Source organism: Trifolium pratense, linkage group LG3, assembly GCF_020283565.1.
Source record: "Trifolium pratense cultivar HEN17-A07 linkage group LG3, ARS_RC_1.1, whole genome shotgun sequence".
Classification (NCBI taxonomy): Eukaryota; Viridiplantae; Streptophyta; class Magnoliopsida; order Fabales; family Fabaceae; genus Trifolium; species Trifolium pratense.
In genome coordinates this window covers 21,530,210-21,548,633 of record NC_060061.1, presented here as the reverse complement: position 1 = coordinate 21,548,633, position 18,424 = coordinate 21,530,210, and positions in this window count along the sequence as shown.

Genomic DNA, 18,424 nt, shown 5'->3' with positions numbered 1-18,424 from the left:
GAGAGTTTATTTCTCTCTACTGAAGGATGAAGCTAAGTATGTTATGATTCCGCTGCTGTGTATGCCTCTTATGGTTTATGGTAAAGTTTATTTCTTTACCCTGCGCGTTATTTTCATTTGAGGAATTCTTTTGGAAGTAACATAGAAGATGTTCTACCTTCCTTCATATTTGTGTGTTCACGTTGACTTGAAGGATTGTATGGTTTTTTAAATCTCTCTATGATAATTAATGGGCTGAATTTGTTTTAGCCAAAAATTGCCAAAGGGGGAGATTGTTGGATATTTGTGTGTTGGCCTCATTTTGCTAAAACAAATATACAAGCAAGATGTTGGACCAAATGTTTCAACATGTTAGGTACAAAAGATGTTGGACCAAATGTTGTAACATGTTTGGGTACGACAGTCAGATTGCCCAAATCTCGCGCATTTATTACACGTATCTGCTATATATGGAAATCCACTCTACAAACGTGTATATCAAGATTTGATCTGATCAAAACGTTATTAGTGCAGATATGTTCTTATCAAGACTTAATAGAATGATTCAACACATTGTTTATTTCCTAAAGAGGATAAACTATTTTAGGAAAGTTTTATTAATGTCTGATTTGCTTAGCTGGACGTGACTCAAAGACCAGCTGTGTTCTGAAGCTTATCTTGGAAGATCAGGAGCGTGCTAGCTCTGTCTATATAAAGAAGACTCAAGACCAAGATTTTAATTAACTGAAACCATTGTTCATCAAAGATGTAGTCTTTAGGGTTTCGTGTCTTTAAGCCACTCTCTAGGAGAGTTGGTGTAAGTGAACCACTCGGGTTGTGAGATGGTCACTATGTCCTCACTCAGAAACCTTTAGGTAATGAGTAGAGTATTGTAATATCTCCGAAGCTTTTAAGCAAGGAGATAGTGTTTGTGAGCCTCTCACGTATTGATTTGATACTTGAGTAGGACTGTGTTTTATTGAGTTGTAATGTTTTAAGGTTACTCCTAAGCTTTGAAGTACGGAGTTAACTGTGTGTGATTTACTCGAAGCTTTTAAGCAAGAGTAAAATATGTCACGGTGATTGTCGCCACATTTTATTCAACATTATATGAACAACACAGGTTGTGTTGGCTGTGTGGAAGTGAGATGGGATCTCATGTCTAGGAGTTCCTAGGCAGAAGTTACATGAGTAGTGTCGAGGTCATAAGGCGTAAACCTAGGATTTGCTGGAGGTCTTAGTGTAAGACGTAAACCGAGGGTTTGCTGGAGGTCTTAGTGTAAGACGTAAATTCAAAGGGTTTGCTGGAGGTCTTAGTGACTAGAGCTATTAGTGGATTTCCTTCCTGGATTGGTATCCCCCAGAGTAGGCAGATTGGCTGAACTGGGTTAACAATTACTTGTGCAGTTTACTTGTTGATTTTATTATGTTTCGTAAGATGTTCCAACATTAAGTACGACATTCTCTTTAAGTTGAATGTTGGAACATCTGATCAAACATTATTTCTCAGTATCCGTTTTTAATGTTATATGCCTTGCCGTATTGTTCATGTCAGACCAGATGTCTCGACATTTTGTACAACATCTGGTTCTGCTATACCAGAATTTCACTTATCTCTGCATATATTTGAGATATTGCTTCGCTTTCAAAGTTGGATGTTTATGGCTAAACATATGTGGCATTAATATATTATGGACTTCAGTCAGAATTTTATTCCTTATCCTTTGCAAAATCGCTAGTGTCTCAATTCTCACAGACTCGTTTTAAACAAGTATCCACAAATAATCACAAAACAAAAAAGTATCGACAATGCTAGAAAAGAATGTACAAAAATGGTTAATTGGTTGATTGGTGGACTAACAAGAGCAGAATTAAGATAACTTTATTTGCTTGCCTCATGCCAATACATTATTCAAAACTGGCGTGAAATAAAACATGTGAAACAAGAGCATATGCAATTTGCTGTATCACTAGTACATGAATTTTGTTGGAACAAAATCGATTTAAAAATGTTAGCCCCTAAATCTATAAAGGTTTTGATGATAACAAAGTATTAATAAACAATTGGAAGGACTAAAAATTTATTTTAAGTGCGCAGATATAAGCATCAGATAAGCTCTGAGTGAAGCTCAGAGGATGTGAATTCAGAAGTTCACAAGCGCTCAGAAGATGTTGGACTTCAGAAGTTACAACCTTCAGATGATGAAGTCTTCAGAACTTCTTGAGTGACTAAAGCCTCATCAACCTCTGAAGATCTTTTTGATATCTGTGAAGATTCCCTTTGCAAGTCAACTCTTCTACCAATGAAGAAAAGGACCTTTCAAGCCTGATCAGTTCAGCTACTCTCGTTTTGTCTGTCCTAACTTGAGAACGTGGGTCTTCAGACTTGTTAGCTGAATAAGGAAAGTCCACTCTGCAGTAGTCAAAGTATCTGAAACTCTTACTCAGTTTAGATACAAACAAACTGCATCAAGACAGACTGCTTGAAGACAAAAGATTATCAACTCCAACGGTTCTTTTTGCAACGACTCTTTTCTGGTGGTATATATACTAGAAGGATCAGCTGCATCATATATACATTTATTAAGGATTGAACGTGTGCTGAACAAACTCTTAATTCTGTGTATACAAGCTCTGAACCTCTTATCAAGTGTTTTTGCACTTTAGTCAAATACTCTGTACTCTTTGTATTTGCTCTCTTTAGGTTCTTCTAAGAGCATTTGTATATCTTCATATACTTTACTATTTCTTGAGGAAACTTAAGCTTGTGTGCTTAAGTGTGAAGTCTTAAGCTTGTGTGCTTGAGCATTGTTGAGAAGTCTCTTGCTTGTGTGCTTGAGCAGGTGTAATCTTGTGTGATTATAGTGAAATCCCTTGGAAGTGCAAGGGGACTGGACTACTCTCGTTTTGTGAGAGGAACCAGTATAAATTGCTTGTGTGATCTCTCTCTCTCTCTTAACTTGTTTTATTGTGTTATTTATCCACTGCTGTTGTAGTTAAGTTAAGAACTTGAAAAAGTTTTAAACTTGACTAAAACACAATTCAACCCCCCTTCTTGTGTTTTCACACCTTCAATTGGTATCTAGAGCTCTGGTCTGTTACTTTTACTTAACAGTGAGACAGTAAAGATCTTGTGAGAACACTATGTCTGGACGAGACGATAGTAGTACTAGAACAACCGGTGAAGCCGGTGAGGCCAGTGGTGCTGGTGGTGGTCCTAGAAATGCTTTTGGTTTTGACTACTTAAGTAATGAATCACATGAACATAGTGGCAATAGAAAAGCCCCTATATTCAATGGTGATGCATCTTTATTTGAGTGGTGGAAGGAAAGACTGTATAGCAATATTACTGCTATTGATCATGAGTTGTGGGATTTGGTTGAGCTGGGAGTAACTTTTGAAAACTTAAATGAACATGGAAGATTGTCCATTGAGCATAGAAAGTTACTCACACCAGCTAACTTAAAAACCTACACTAAGCATCATAGAGTAAAGGACATTGTTGTTGGTGCTATTAGACATGAAGATTATGTCAGAATAAAGAACAAGTCTACTGCTAAATCTATCTTTGATTCTATGTGTGCTACCTATGATGGTAATGAAAAGGTTCAAGAGGCTAAAGCTAGTCTTTTGATAAGGCAATATGAACTATTCACTATGCAACAAGATGAAAACATTGAGACTATGTTTACAAGGTTTCAAATCCTTGTATCTGGTCTTAAAGCTCTTAAGAGAAGTTATTCCACCTATGACCATGTTCAGAAGATTCTGAGAAGTCTTCCTATTGCTTGGAGACCCAAGGTCACTGCAATAGAGGAAGCTCAAAATCTCAAGACTCTGAGTCTTGAGGCTCTGATAAGCAATCTCAGAAGCCATGAGATGGTTCTGAATGCTGATTCAGAAGCTAAGAAGAAGTCCAAGTCTGTGGCTTTACAGTCAACTAGGACTCCTTCTAAAGCTCTTAAGACTCAGCTTCTTGACATTGAAGAGGAATCTTCTGCAGATGGTCAAGAGGAGGAAATGGGTGAAGATGAGTTTGCTTTATTCACCAAGTTTCAGCAATGGAACAGATTTAACAAAAGAAATTTCAGAGGTAACAGCTCCAGAAATTTTGTCAGCAAAAAGGATGATCAGAAGAACTGCTTCAACTGTAAGAAGCCAGGACACTTTATTGCTGATTGTCCAGAAATGTCTGCTAAAGACAAAAGCAAAAGATACAGCTCAAAGAAGCAACAATTCAAGAGTAAATTGAAAAAGAGTCTGATGGCTACTTTTGAAGAGCTATCATCTGAGGAAGAAGTTGAGGAAGAAGAAGAGGCAAATCTAGCCCTGATGGCTTCAACTGACTCAGATGCAGATTCAGACGATGAATCAGAATCAGATTCAGAAGTAACTGATGAGGTATTTTCTGACTGCTCTAAATCTCAACTTATAACTGCACTTAACAAGGTCATTGAGAAACATCTCAGAGTGTTAAGTAAACAAAAAATTTTACAAGAAAAGCTTAACACTCTGACTGAACAAGCAGAACATTTTCAAGGTCTATATCAAGAAACTCTGAATAGAGTAAATGACTTTGAAAAGGGTTGTGCTGTTTGTCACAAACCTATTGATGAGCAGGAAATAGCTCTTCAACAGTTTGTGCATCTCAACCTTGGGAAGAGCAAAGCTGCTAATAGAATTTATAATGTTTTGAGACATAGAGGAGAAGGACTTGGCTATGAATATGGTAGAACATATTCAAAGCTGAAGACCTTTGCCAAAAAGGTTGGAAAATCTTGGGTTTATTATGTTGTCCCATCAAGTGAAGAGGGAAAGAATCCTGGTATTGTTGAAAATGACAATGATGATCTGAGTGATTTAGAAGCTGACAGCTCAGAGGAACCTAGTTCCTCAGGATCTGGAAAGAAAAGTTCAGAAGATAGAAGTTGTTCAGAACCTGAGAACATCAGTTCAGAAGTTCTGAAAGCTTCAACATCTGAGACTTCAAATTCTGGATCCAAAGGAACTTCAGTACCTGAAGTTAGTCAATCTAAAAGATCAGAAGTTTTTAAAAGAAAAAATTCTAAATCTCAGATGAAGTACATGACTCAGATTATTTATGATTCTAGAGTCAGTAGATATAATCAATCAGAACATGGGATTGATGATAAATACAAACCCTGGAATCATAAACAATCCAAATCCTGGAATAATAACAGATTTCAAAAGAAAAGGTTTCAAAAAGGTTATTACTCCAAACCAAGATCTTTCTCTAACACTAGACAACATAGTAAGCATGTATGGACTAACAAGCGTGGACCCAGAAGATGGGTACCAAAAGCTGAAATAATGTATCATTCAGATTTACCAACTAGGAAAGGATATGTCCTACCTAGAGTATGGAAACAAGTCCTATGCAAAGGAAGAAGGGCTTATGTCTTAGACAAATGGCTGACAAGTTCTCAAGTTAACAATCAGAACTTGAAAAATGAAGAGGAAGAATACTGGGATGACTTTATCATTAACTATGATGAAGAGTTCTATCGCAATGATTAAAGTTGTTTCTCATACAGCCTGCCACTCAAAGAAGTATCATGAATCATTCATGGTATCTGGATAGTGGATGTTCAAGGCATATGACTGGTGACAAACAACTATTTTCTAAGCTGACTATGAAAGAAGGAGGTTCTGTTGGCTTTGGAGGTAATCAAAAAGGAAAGATAATAGGTACAGGTACAGTAGGTAATTCTTCCCTATCTATTAATGATGTTTGGTTAGTAGATGGACTCAAACATAACTTATTGAGCATAAGTCAATTTTGCGACAATGGTTATGTAGTTGTCTTTAATAAGGAATCATGTACTGTATCTAAACAATCTGATAACTCCATTATATTCAAAGGTCTGAGAAAGAACAATGTTTATAAAATTAATCTTTCTGATTTGAATGAACAAAAAGTGATGTGTCTTTTGACCTTGAGTGAAGAAAAATGGATCTGGCATAAGAGGTTAGGCCATGCTAACTGGAGGTTAATCTCTAAGCTTAGTAAGCTTGACCTTGTCAGAGGTCTACCAAAAATCAAATATCACTCAAACACACTTTGTGGTTCTTGTCAAAAAGGAAAAATTACAAAATCTTCTTTTAAACCTAAAAACATTGTTTCTACCTCAAGACCATTGGAACTTCTTCACATTGATCTTTTTGGGCCAGTTCACACTGCCTCTATCAATGGAAAGAAGTATGGATTAGTAATTGTTGATGATTACAGTAGATGGACTTGGGTAAAATTCTTAAGAACAAAAGATGAAGCTTATGATGAGTTTAGCATCTTCTGCAAACAAATTCAAAATGAAAAAGGCTACACTATTTTAAAAGTTAGAAGTGATCATGGTGGAGAATTTGAAAATGAACCTTTTGAAAACTTTTGTGAAAAATATGGCATCCTGCATGAATTCTCTTCTCCTAGAACTCCTCAACAAAATGGGGTTGTAGAAAGGAAGAATAGAACTCTGCAAGAAATGGCCAGAACCATGATGCATGAAACTAATGTAGCAAAATTTTTATGGGCAGAAGCTGTAAACACAACATGTTATGTTCAAAATATAATCTATATCAGATCTAAATTGAACAAAACTGCTTATGAATTGTTCAAAGGAAGAAAGCCTGACATTTCTTATTTTCATCAGTTTGGATGTACATGTTATATCTTAAACAACAAAGTCCATCTAAAGAAATTTGATGCTAGAGGTTATAAGGGTATCTTTATAGGATACTCTGAACGCTCAAAAGCATACAGACTGTATATTTCTGAAACACATACTGTAGAAGAAACTATGCATGTCAAATTTGATGACAAAGAGCCTGACCAAGTGTCAGAGCTTGTGGAAGGTTTGTCTAGATTTCAGGTATCAGAGGATCAATATTCAGATATTCCAAACTACTCAGAACATCCATTCTCTGAAGAACCTCTGAACATAACAATTCCTACAGACTCTGAACAACAAAGAACTGAAGCAACTGTCGAACCTGATGTTGATGAGTCTGAAGATGATGAGCCCCCAAGAAATACCTTCAAATACAAATCATCACATCCAGAGGAACTGATCTTAGGCAACAAGGATAGTCCAAGGAAGACAAGATCTCAACTGAGAAATGAGGAATCTTTAGTTGGTCTTATCTCAATGATGGAACCTTCAAAGATTGATGAAGCTCTGAAAGATGATGCTTGGATTGTAGCAATGCAAGAAGAGCTGAATCAATTTCAAAGGAATGATGTATGGACTCTAGTGCCCAAACCTTCACACAAGAACATTATTGGAACAAAATGGGTATTCAGAAACAAGTTGAATGAACAAGGTGAAGTGGTAAGAAACAAGGCTAGATTGGTTGCACAAGGTTATAGTCAACAAGAGGGGATTGACTATACTGAAACCTTTGCACCAGTTGCTAGACTTGAAGCAATCAGGTTACTTCTATCTTATGCTGTTAATCATGGAATAACTTTGTATCAAATGGATGTTAAGAGTGCCTTCTTAAATGGTTTTATTTCTGAAGAAGTGTATGTTAAGCAACCTCCTGGTTTTGAAGATGTCTCAAACCCAGAACATGTTTTTAAATTAAAGAAATCACTGTATGGTCTGAAACAAGCTCCAAGAGCTTGGTATGATAGACTCAGTAATTTCCTTCTTGAAAAGGGTTTTGAGAAAGGGAAGGTTGACTGCACACTCTTTAGAAAAACAACCAAAGAAGACATTTTAATCATTCAAATTTATGTTGATGATATTATCTTTGGTTCAACTAATGCTTCCTTGTGCAAGAATTTTTCTAAGATAATGCAGGATGAATTTGAAATGAGCATGATGAGAGAATTGAAATTCTTTCTTGGAATTCAAATCAATCAGAAGAAGGAAGGAACTTATGTTCATCAATCAAAATATACCAAGGAACTTCTGAAGAAGTTCAATCTAGATGACTGCAAGATAATGAACACTCCTATGCATTCAACTACCAACATGAGCAAGTCAGATGATGAAGGAAAAGTAGATCAAAAGGTCTACCGAGGTATGATTGGTTCCTTACTCTATCTGACAGCCTCTAGACCAGATATCTTATTCAGTGTATGCTTATGTGCAAGATTCCAGTCAGATCCTAGAGAATCTCATCTTACTGCTGTAAAGAGAATCTTTAGGTATCTGAAAGGAACAACTAATCTTGGACTTCTCTATAAGAAATCCAATGATTATGTGCTAAATGGATTCTGTGATGCTGACTATGCTGGAGATGAAATTGAAAGAAAATCCACAAGTGGCAATTGTCAATTTGTTGGTGAAAACCTTATCTCCTGGGCTAGTAAGAGACAAACTACTATAGCTTTGTCTACAGCAGAAGCAGAATACATTTCAGCAGCTAAGTGTTGTACACAACTACTCTGGTTAAAATATCAGTTAGAAGATTATCAGGTAAGCAGTAACAATATTCCTTTATATTGTGATAATACTGCAGCCATTCATTTATCTAAAAATCCTATCCTTCACTCTAGAGCCAAACATATTGAAATTAAACACCATTTTATCAGAGATTATGTTCAGAGAGGCATTATAGATATTAAGTTTGTTGATACTGAAAATCAATGGACTGACATATTTACTAAAGCCTTACCTGTTGAAAGATTTGATTTTATAAAGAAACATCTGAACATGTTTTCAATCTCTGAATGAAATTTTTTTTTTTGCAATTAAAGTATAAGAGGTTATGTATATCAGAACTTATGATTCAGAACATCTGAAACACAAGCTCTGAAGTACTTAACTCTGATAGAGAATTTTAAATAACTCAGAGGCTCTGAACTATTTAAGTGGGAAAACGTTTGGTATTTGATACTGAACAGTTGTCCATTAAAATAGCAGTTACCGAGTAATTTTCTGCACGTGGTCTACGTGTGTCAGGTAGTGGGTGGTTAATGATGATTTTTGGTATTCAACTTTCTGTCAATTAGCGTAACTTCCCAAATTTGCTATTTTCGTGTTAACTGTGTGCATTTAAATAAAACTTACACAATACACTTGCACACTTCTCACTCTCACAACCTACACTTTCACCTTCTCTCTAAACCTTCAACAAACTTTCTTTCTCTCTCGTTAGTTCCAAACCTTACCCTAATCTCCAACAATGGCTGGTGCTTCATCTTCTTCGTCAACAAAGATTCCACCGTTTATGTTCAAAAATCTTCAGATCGTTGGGAACGAGATGGAGTTTCCAGAATCTGAACTCACTTTTCTTTCAGAGAAGATGGTTGATTTCGACGGTCTACAAGCTAATGGGTTTGACATTAAAAAGTACTTTATCACTCAGGGTTGGGATAAGTACTTCGACATGCTTAATGGTCCTATATATCCAGATTTGCTGAAGAAATTCTGGATGAAAGCTAAGGTTTTTGACAAGCATGAAGCTAAGAAGGAAGAAATTGCTGCAATTGAAAGGGATCCTAGTCTGAGAGGAAAAACTAGGAAGGAAATGGGTCTGTTGGAATTCACAGGAGTACAGATTAGGTCAAATATCTGTGGGATGAATATGGCATTCTCGCCTATTCACTTCAATGCTTTACTTGGTTTACCTAACTCTGGGATAGAGTTAGATGTATTTGAGAAGGATACCATATACAGAAATGATCTTCTGCATCTCATCTGCACTGATTTTTCATTGAAAGGCAAAGTCAAAGGACTGACTGATGAATGCAGAGTTCTTTTCAAGATCATCTTAGCAACTATCAGTCCAAGGGTTGGTGGGACTGATACAATCTCCTGGACTCATCGTCATCTGCTGTATTTTCTTCTGACAGGAAAGAAGGTGAATCTTGGAGACTACTTTTTTGAAAGGATATGTGAAGCAATCTTCGCTAGCAAATCTCAGAGGAAAACAACTATTGTTTATCCTAGGCTGCTATCAGACCTTCTGCATCAAGGTCATGTTGTTGAGAATCTTAAGAAGTTCCATCCAGAAATTGTGCAGAAGAAGTTCTCGCCTGAAATCCTACATGCCAGTTTCCTTACCAAGATGCGTCTTATTTCTACAAAGCTAGTTCCACCTCCACAAGAATTATCTGCTCGTCTTGAAGATCGGTTGTATGTGGATGGATATCCAGTTATTTCAGAAGCTGATGCTGAGCACATCATTCAGGACTATTTGGAAGTGCTCAGAAAAGAAGGATTCATTGTTTATAGGAGTATGATTCCTCCTGCTCCTGCAAATATGTATAATCCTACAAGGAGACCTAAGAGAAAGGTTGTTTCTCAAGCTGATCAACCTAAGCCAGATCTCTTGGCTCAGAAGAGGATTAAGGTGGAGCAAGCTGATGCTGAAAAGAGAACCAAGAAGAAACATGAGGAAGTTGCAAACAAGGCTGCTGAAGAACCTTCCAAAGAGCCTATTGTTGTTGAGGATGACAGTTCATCTGAAGAATCTGAGTCTAAAGATGAAACTGAATCAGATGAAGAGACTATTGCTGCCAAACTTCGTAGAAGACAAGTTCCTGTTCCTAAAGGTAAGTCTTCTAAGTTTGTCTTTAATGAAGCTGAAATTGGGATAGGTTATACAAAACCTCTTAGGACTATACTTCCTGAACCCACTATCATTCCAACCTCTGATAACCCTCTGTCTGAACTAGAAAAACATCTTAGTCCAGACCCTCTCAATAATCAAACCTTTACCCAGAAATCTTCATCACCCCCTAAACCACATTCACCTCAACCCCAATCACAAAAAGAAACACCTACCATTCCATCATCTGAACCAAAATCACATATTCCAATCACTGAACCAACCTCTCCCACAAAACAACCCTCTCCACATAAATCTCATGAACCAACCCCTGAACACAAATCTCCTGAACCATCCCCTGAACACATTTATCCTGAATCAACTTCTGACATCTCATCATCTCCTGAACCCAATCCTAACCCAAGTGCTGAACATGCTTCTCCTGAGCGGATTCACACTTGTGCCCCCAAGCCTTCAGAGGCAGAAGTTGTTATTATTAACAACCCTGCTAATGAATCACCAAATTTCTCTGCCATTCCTAATCTCTCACCCTCTTCATCTAACCCTTTTGATAATCTATCCACTCAGCTTCATGATGACTTACTTAGATTATCTAAGATAAATGACAGGTTCTTAGTTTGTCCCTCTGATGTGGATTTAGAGGTGTCAAGAATTAAGGCCAAGATCTGCAAGGCTTTGGATGCTGTAGGTGAAGACATTAAGGCTGTTATTGGTAAGAGAGATCTGGATGTGATAAGCTTTATGAAGGACAGTTTGGCAAGGGCTGATTTGAAAAGATTGACTTCTTATAGTCATGAGGAATTTGAGCGTGCCAAACTTGAGGCCATTGCTGCTGCTGAACAGCGTTTATCTGCTTTCAAGGTTTGCTGGGTTGATTCCAAGCTATTTCAGAGTCTTGAAGCTCACAGAGTTGAGAAGGAACGTCTAGAAGAAGCTGCTGCTAGAGTTGCCCAGTTGGCAAATGAGCTACATCAAGAGGATGCCCCAGAAGAGGATGTACTGGATGTACTGAATCAGGATGATGTCCTGATGATTGAGTATCAAGAGGAAGGTGAACCCTCCTCTGATAAAGGCAAGGCACCTATGGTTGAAGATCAAGCTCCTGTAGTTGTTGATCAGTTGCAGATCTTTCAAGAAGCCCTGAGGGAACAGCAGGAAGGTTTGGAAAGGCAAAGAGCTGCTCACCAAACATTGGAAACCAAGGTGGATGGTTTAGTTTCCAATGTGGGATCGCTGAATGACAAATTTGACAAACTCTTAGCTTTCCTTAAAAAACCCTAGGATTCTATGCACTTGTTTTAAGCTGTTTTTGTTTTCTTATTATCTTCTGAACAATTTTATTTTAAGCTGTTTTGTTTTCTTGTTATGTGGTTTGTTATATTTTTTTTGTTTGTGCTACTTTTCCTTGATAAATAAGAACATAAGAACACAAGATGCTTTTAAACGAAAATTTTTATTAATGATCTAACAATGTTGAGTACATTGGTAAAATGAAAAAGAAAAAGACAACCTAATCCTAATCAGATGGATAATACTCAGAAGAAATCTCAGATTTCTCCTCAGCATCCTCTGATGAAATTTCTATGGGATCTGGGTTTTGCTCTTCTTCTTCTTCTTCTTGTTCTTCTTCTGGAACATAGCCAGCCAAGAACTCAACATAGTCAGCATCATCTTCATTCTCTTCAGCTTCAGAATCTGATGAGATGATTATTATCTCAGCATCTTGTGGTTTCTTGTTGTCTTCTTTATCTTTCTCATCTTTTTCGCGTTTTTCTTCTTCTTTCTTTCTCCGAAACTCTGCAATGCGTGAACTAAACCTTCTCATTCTTCCTAATCTCTCTTGATTTACTCGTTTATTCTTGTTTTTACGTGAAGAAGGCATGTTAACTCGTTCACCTTTTTATAAACTTTTAAGCGCGTTGTTTTTTGTCTTTGACATAAATTCACCTTTGTAACAACCACTCGTCTTCCTTCACTGTCTTGGTTATATAAATTTTTTTACTTTTTGATAATGACAAAAGGGGGAGTAGTTACGCATTAATTGATAAGTGATAAGTTTCAAAAACTGAAACCACACTTTTATCTCGTTTTTATCCGTTAAGTTATAAGTTGTTACTTTTAAGTTGTTTTACGTATTTCAATGCGGAGACTAAGTTAGTTGAAACTGAAATAAATTTCATAAGTAAGGATAAGTTAAGAGTGCAATTTTAACTTAGCCTTATGAGACTTAGGGGGAGAGCTTGCAAACCTCTCACTCTGAAGAAAGATATGAAATTTGTTTTATTTCAAATTATCTTAATCTTATACTAAATTAAAATATCATGGATAAAACTTAAAGCCTTGGCTTTAAGGAGTATCAATCTTAGGGGGAGCTTGCAAACCTCATAAACCTAAGAGAAACATGATAAGTTAATTTAACAACAATTGTCAATTAATACTTATGTTTGTCATCATCAAAAAGGGGGAGATTGTTGGAACAAAATCGATTTAAAAATGTTAGCCCCTAAATCTATAAAGGTTTTGATGATAACAAAGTATTAATAAACAATTGGAAGGACTAAAAATTTATTTTAAGTGCGCAGATATAAGCATCAGATAAGCTCTGAGTGAAGCTCAGATGATGTGAATTCAGAAGTTCACAAGCGTTCAGAAGATGTTGGACTTCAGAAGTTACAACCTTCAGATGATGAAGTCTTCAGAACTTCTTGAGTGACTAAAGCCTCATCAACCTCTGAAGATCTTTTTGATATCTGTGAAGATTCCCTTTGCAAGTCAACTCTTCTACCAATGAAGAAAAGGACCTTTCAAGCCTGATCAGTTCAGCTACTCTCGTTTTGTCTGTCCTAACTTGAGAACGTGGGTCTTCAGACTTGTTAGCTGAATAAGGAAAGTCCACTCTGCAGTAGTCAAAGTATCTGAAACTCTTACTCAGTTTAGATACAAACAAACTGCATCAAGACAGACTGCTTGAAGACAAAAGATTATCAACTCCAACGGTTCTTTTTGCAACGACTCTTTTCTGGTGGTATATATACTAGAAGGATCAGCTGCATCATATATACATTTATTAAGGATTGAACGTGTGCTGAACAAACTCTGAATTCTGTGTATACAAGCTCTGAACCTCTTATCAAGTGTTTTTGCACTTTAGTCAAATACTCTGTACTCTTTGTATTTGCTCTCTTTAGGTTCTTCTAAGAGCATTTGTATATCTTCATATACTTTACTATTTCTTGAGGAAACTTAAGCTTGTGTGCTTAAGTGTGAAGTCTTAAGCTTGTGTGCTTGAGCATTGTTGAGAAGTCTCTTGCTTGTGTGCTTGAGCAGGTGTAATCTTGTGTGATTATAGTGAAATCCCTTGGAAGTGCAAGGGGACTGGACTACTCTCGTTTTGTGAGAGGAACCAGTATAAATTGCTTGTGTGATCTCTCTCTCTCTCTCTTAACTTGTTTTATTGTGTTATTTATCCGCTGCTGTTGTAGTTAAGTTAAGAACTTGAAAAAGTTTTAAACTTGACTAACACAATTCAACCCCCCCCCCCCCTTCTTGTGTTTTCACACCTTCAGAATTTCACCATCTGCAATATCATAAAACTGATAACTTGAAAAATAATTTGGAATTTTATAAGCAAACAAACAAGTTGTTTGTTGTAAACTAATGAAAGCTATTTTGTTCACTTAAAGCAATTATATGAGCACTTTCTGAAGATTTTCATTGATTTAGTGGTAAAAAGGAACATGAAGGTAGCACGATGAGGCCAAAAAAAAGAGACAAAGAGAAAATGTTAAGGAAAAATAACCAGTAGTTTTGAATTGAATTTTGAAATGGATAAGGATAAGAGCAACTAATTTGCCAAGAAATAGTTAAGAATAACACATTCTTTTGGCTCATCTAAGAATAGGTAAAAAGTAAACATGACCGTAAATGTCGTTTCAATAAAACTAAAAACATCATAGGCTAATAAAGTTGTGAGTGGTGAAGAAACTAACTCACAGAGGGGTCTAGAAGAACACAGAGGAAGAGGTGAAGTAGAGAGTGTTGTGAAAAAATAAACTTTTCTTGCGTGAAATATGAGTATTTGAGAAGAGGAAGAGACAAATAGATTAAGGGTAAAAAGGTAATATAAAAAATATGAAATTCCATTTCATTGGATACACCCCAAATTGGGGGGAACGGAAAATTGGAGGATTGAGTGGTATACAATGGAATTGGTTCCATTGGGTTCCATTCCATTCCATCAGCTTTTTGCAAATCCAAACAATGAAATTCAATTATTTACCTTTCCATTCCATTCCATTCCACCATATACCACAAATCCAAACATAGCCTAAGTGATCATCCCTCTCCAATAGATAAAAAAAGAAGTAGAAAAGTTGTGATGGCTATCTTAGAAGAGGGGAAAGAAATCAATTATAGAATAGAAAGTTGTGATGGCTAAATATTAAATTTTTGGATTCATTCTTATATTATGAACACCCAAAAAATTGAAAACGATTTTTTTAGATTCAATCAAAAATCCCAAAACAAGAACACGTGTCTTGTGAAAACTCTTTATAATTTCGATCTGTGAACCCTCTTAAGGGAAGGTGTGAGAGACGAATTTGGATATAGTGTTTTACACATGAACAAATTTTTACATGCATGAATTTGAAAGGGAATGGGTGAGAGAGGATTGATTGAGAACGAGAACCCAAAAAACATTGAGCTTGAACTATGGCTATATGGAACTTGAACTTTGACTATTGTGGTCTTTGAAGACTATGGTGGTGTTTGAAATGTGTTTTGCGGGAAGAATAAGGCTTAGCAACATACTCTCTAAGACATATTTTAATACACTCTTTTTTATTAATTGAAATTCATATATTCCATAAAATAAAGGTGTGTTATGTGTGTGCAAGAGTATATTACTAATATTTCTCTTTACGAAAATAAACACATAGAGTTGATGAAAGATGGGCTTGAACTTTTTACAGGTTGTCAAAAGAATTATTAAATTTTAATAATTAATAATTAATAATTATTTATAGCCCATATATGTGTGTGTGTTTTTACTACTGAACTAATAATAATATCCCATATTGTCTACCTGCACAAGCCCAATCACATCTTAGTCACTAAAATTGCCCATGCCATGTGTACAAGTTCAGTCAAATTGAGTCATATCCATGTCAGATTCCATTCCAAAAGAGGGAATTAAACATTTGATTTGAAGACCAAAATTGGAGATGAAATTTTTTAGAGGATCATTATTTAATGAATTGTTTTTAAAGAGATTAAAAAAAATAAAATTTGACACAAATTAAAATATTTAGAGAACTAAAAACGCCTAATTGTGTCAATTTGTGTCAACACAATGAAACTCCAAAACAAAATAGGTGCATCTTAAAAGAATTTCGTAGATAACTAAAAGGGAAAAATACTTGTATGGTGTTATATATTTAGTCACTTAATTATTTTTTAAGTAATTTAATGGGTAGAAATTTCACTCTAAAGGTGGATAAGTGGGATGACTATGGTTCAAACTCCGCCCCTGCATATATAATGCAATATCCCTATCAATTGAGATAAGCTCACATAACATTAGTCATTCAATTTAATCATACACATAACAACACATATCATTTAATTATTTTAAAAAATATATTATTTAATTATTTTTTCTAACTTTTTTCAATTATGCGTGTATGATCAAATTGTGTCCAATATTTTTATTTTCACCACCAATATCCAACCTGCTGAACCTTTTAATTTAGTTCGAAAAATATCAAGTAATTGTGTCTAAATATAATTTTAATAACCATGCAAATATTCCTCATTAAAATAAACAACATGATTGAAGTCCAAGGAGTCAAGACTACTACACTCCTCCCTAATCACCCATGTAACGTCAACTAAAGAAACAAATGAAGGATATAATAGCTAGTGTTACAAATGCATTATAAGTTCTTTTTATTAAAATAATAAATAACTTTAATCATTTTTATAGAGAATCAAATCAAAACTGAACAATTCATCATAAAAAATATACTATCATTAGAAGAAGACAAGCATAACAGAATGATTGATATAAAATAATAATAAAAATAAATAATATTGTTGTTGCAACTTGCAATTGGATGACAGGTGAGTTAAGTCTCACATTACTTAAAAAAGTAAAAATTGAACACTTTATAAGTGAGAGGACCAATAAACCTAACGCCTTAAAGTTTTGTGTTAAAGTATGATGTTAAACTCACTTGTATAGTTGTTCTTAGTTCAATATGGATGATCTCCCGACTGCCCTCTCGTGACCCAACTATGGTATCAGAGTTGATGGTTCAACAAATGGTTTAACTAACTCCTTGTTTCGAAAGTCTTCTAACAAAGGTGATCTGACAGTGTATCTCGTTGTACTGCAGCAACAACAGTGTAAGTGTATGGATGAAAAATGCTTCCACTTGAGGGGAGATTGTTGTGACAAGTGTGAGGCGAGTTAAGTCACACATTACTAGAAAAGTGAAGGTTTAACGCTCCATAAGTGGGGTGACTCATAAGCCTAACACCAGGGACGCACATAAGGGGGGGCAAGTAGGGGCTGAGGCCCACCCTCTTGTCGTATTTTTTTTTCATATACTTGTTCTTGATACATATGTACACATAAATTGATATTTAAGAGATGTGTTTAAAGATTAGTAACTACCGTTTGGTGCAAAACATGTACCCACAACATAGTAATTGTAACAATTTACTTTAAAATATTTTGATAATATATATTATACACTACTAAAGTCCAAATTCAATTAAGTTAAGTTCTGATTGTTTGCTACAAGTGAGAGATTATTTTATGCTATGAAGATTGTGAAAAATAGGTTGAGAAACAAGATAGAAAATGAATTTCAAACTAATTATGTGATTACTTACACCGAGAGAAGAATTGCTAAAAATTTTAATACAAATTCAGTTGTTGATGAATTTTATGATATAGAGCAATGTCGTGTACAATTTAGATAAATAATGTGATGTATTTTTTATTGAGTATATTTAAATACTATTATAATTATTATTTATTTAATATTTATTATTTAGTTATTCCGACCTCCCGTTTTATAGATTCCTGGATCCGTCTCTGCCTAACACATTAAGATTTTGGATTAAAGTATAGTATCACTTATATAATTGTTATGAACTAATGTGAATGATCTCCGGCTACCCTTAGTAACCCAACAAATATTAACAACAAGCAAACAAAAGTAATCGAATGAATCCAAGTATGAGTCATGCATTCATATATATAATTAAGCAACATTATTCACGTGGTACAAGAATGCTTGCCATAGAGAATAATAATTCATGTATGCCACAAGCAAATCGGTAGTTGTTAAGGATTATCTTTGCCTCAGCTCATAGAAAATAATAATTCATATATGGCACAATCAAATCGATCGGTAGTGGTTAATGATTTTTATCTTTGCAAAATATAGTAATGTTATCGTGTTTGTTTTGGTCGATAAATGATTAACATTATTAAAATTTATCGGACTCAACATCATGTGTCAAACTGATATTCATTCAAGAAGTCCCATATCAAATAGTTGAAAGAAAAAAGAGGTAGAATATTATTATAAATATGGAGATTTATTTTAAGTTTTGTTCACCACAACAACTCTATTCTTTTAGGTTTAGGGCTAGTGTAGTTGTGAGTAGAGGTGAGAATAGGCTAGGCTGAGCTAGACTTGGACTTTGCCAAGTCTGAGCTTGGTTTGTCAAAAATTTGAAGGCATGAGCCTAGCTTGTGGCCTATCATAGGCTTATCTTTTAGGCCTGAGCCTGACCTTTTGAAAGCCTAATGTGGCATGTTAGCCTGTTTAAAAGTCTATTTCACGTGAATATATTTGAATAAATAATTATATTTATTTTTAAATATACT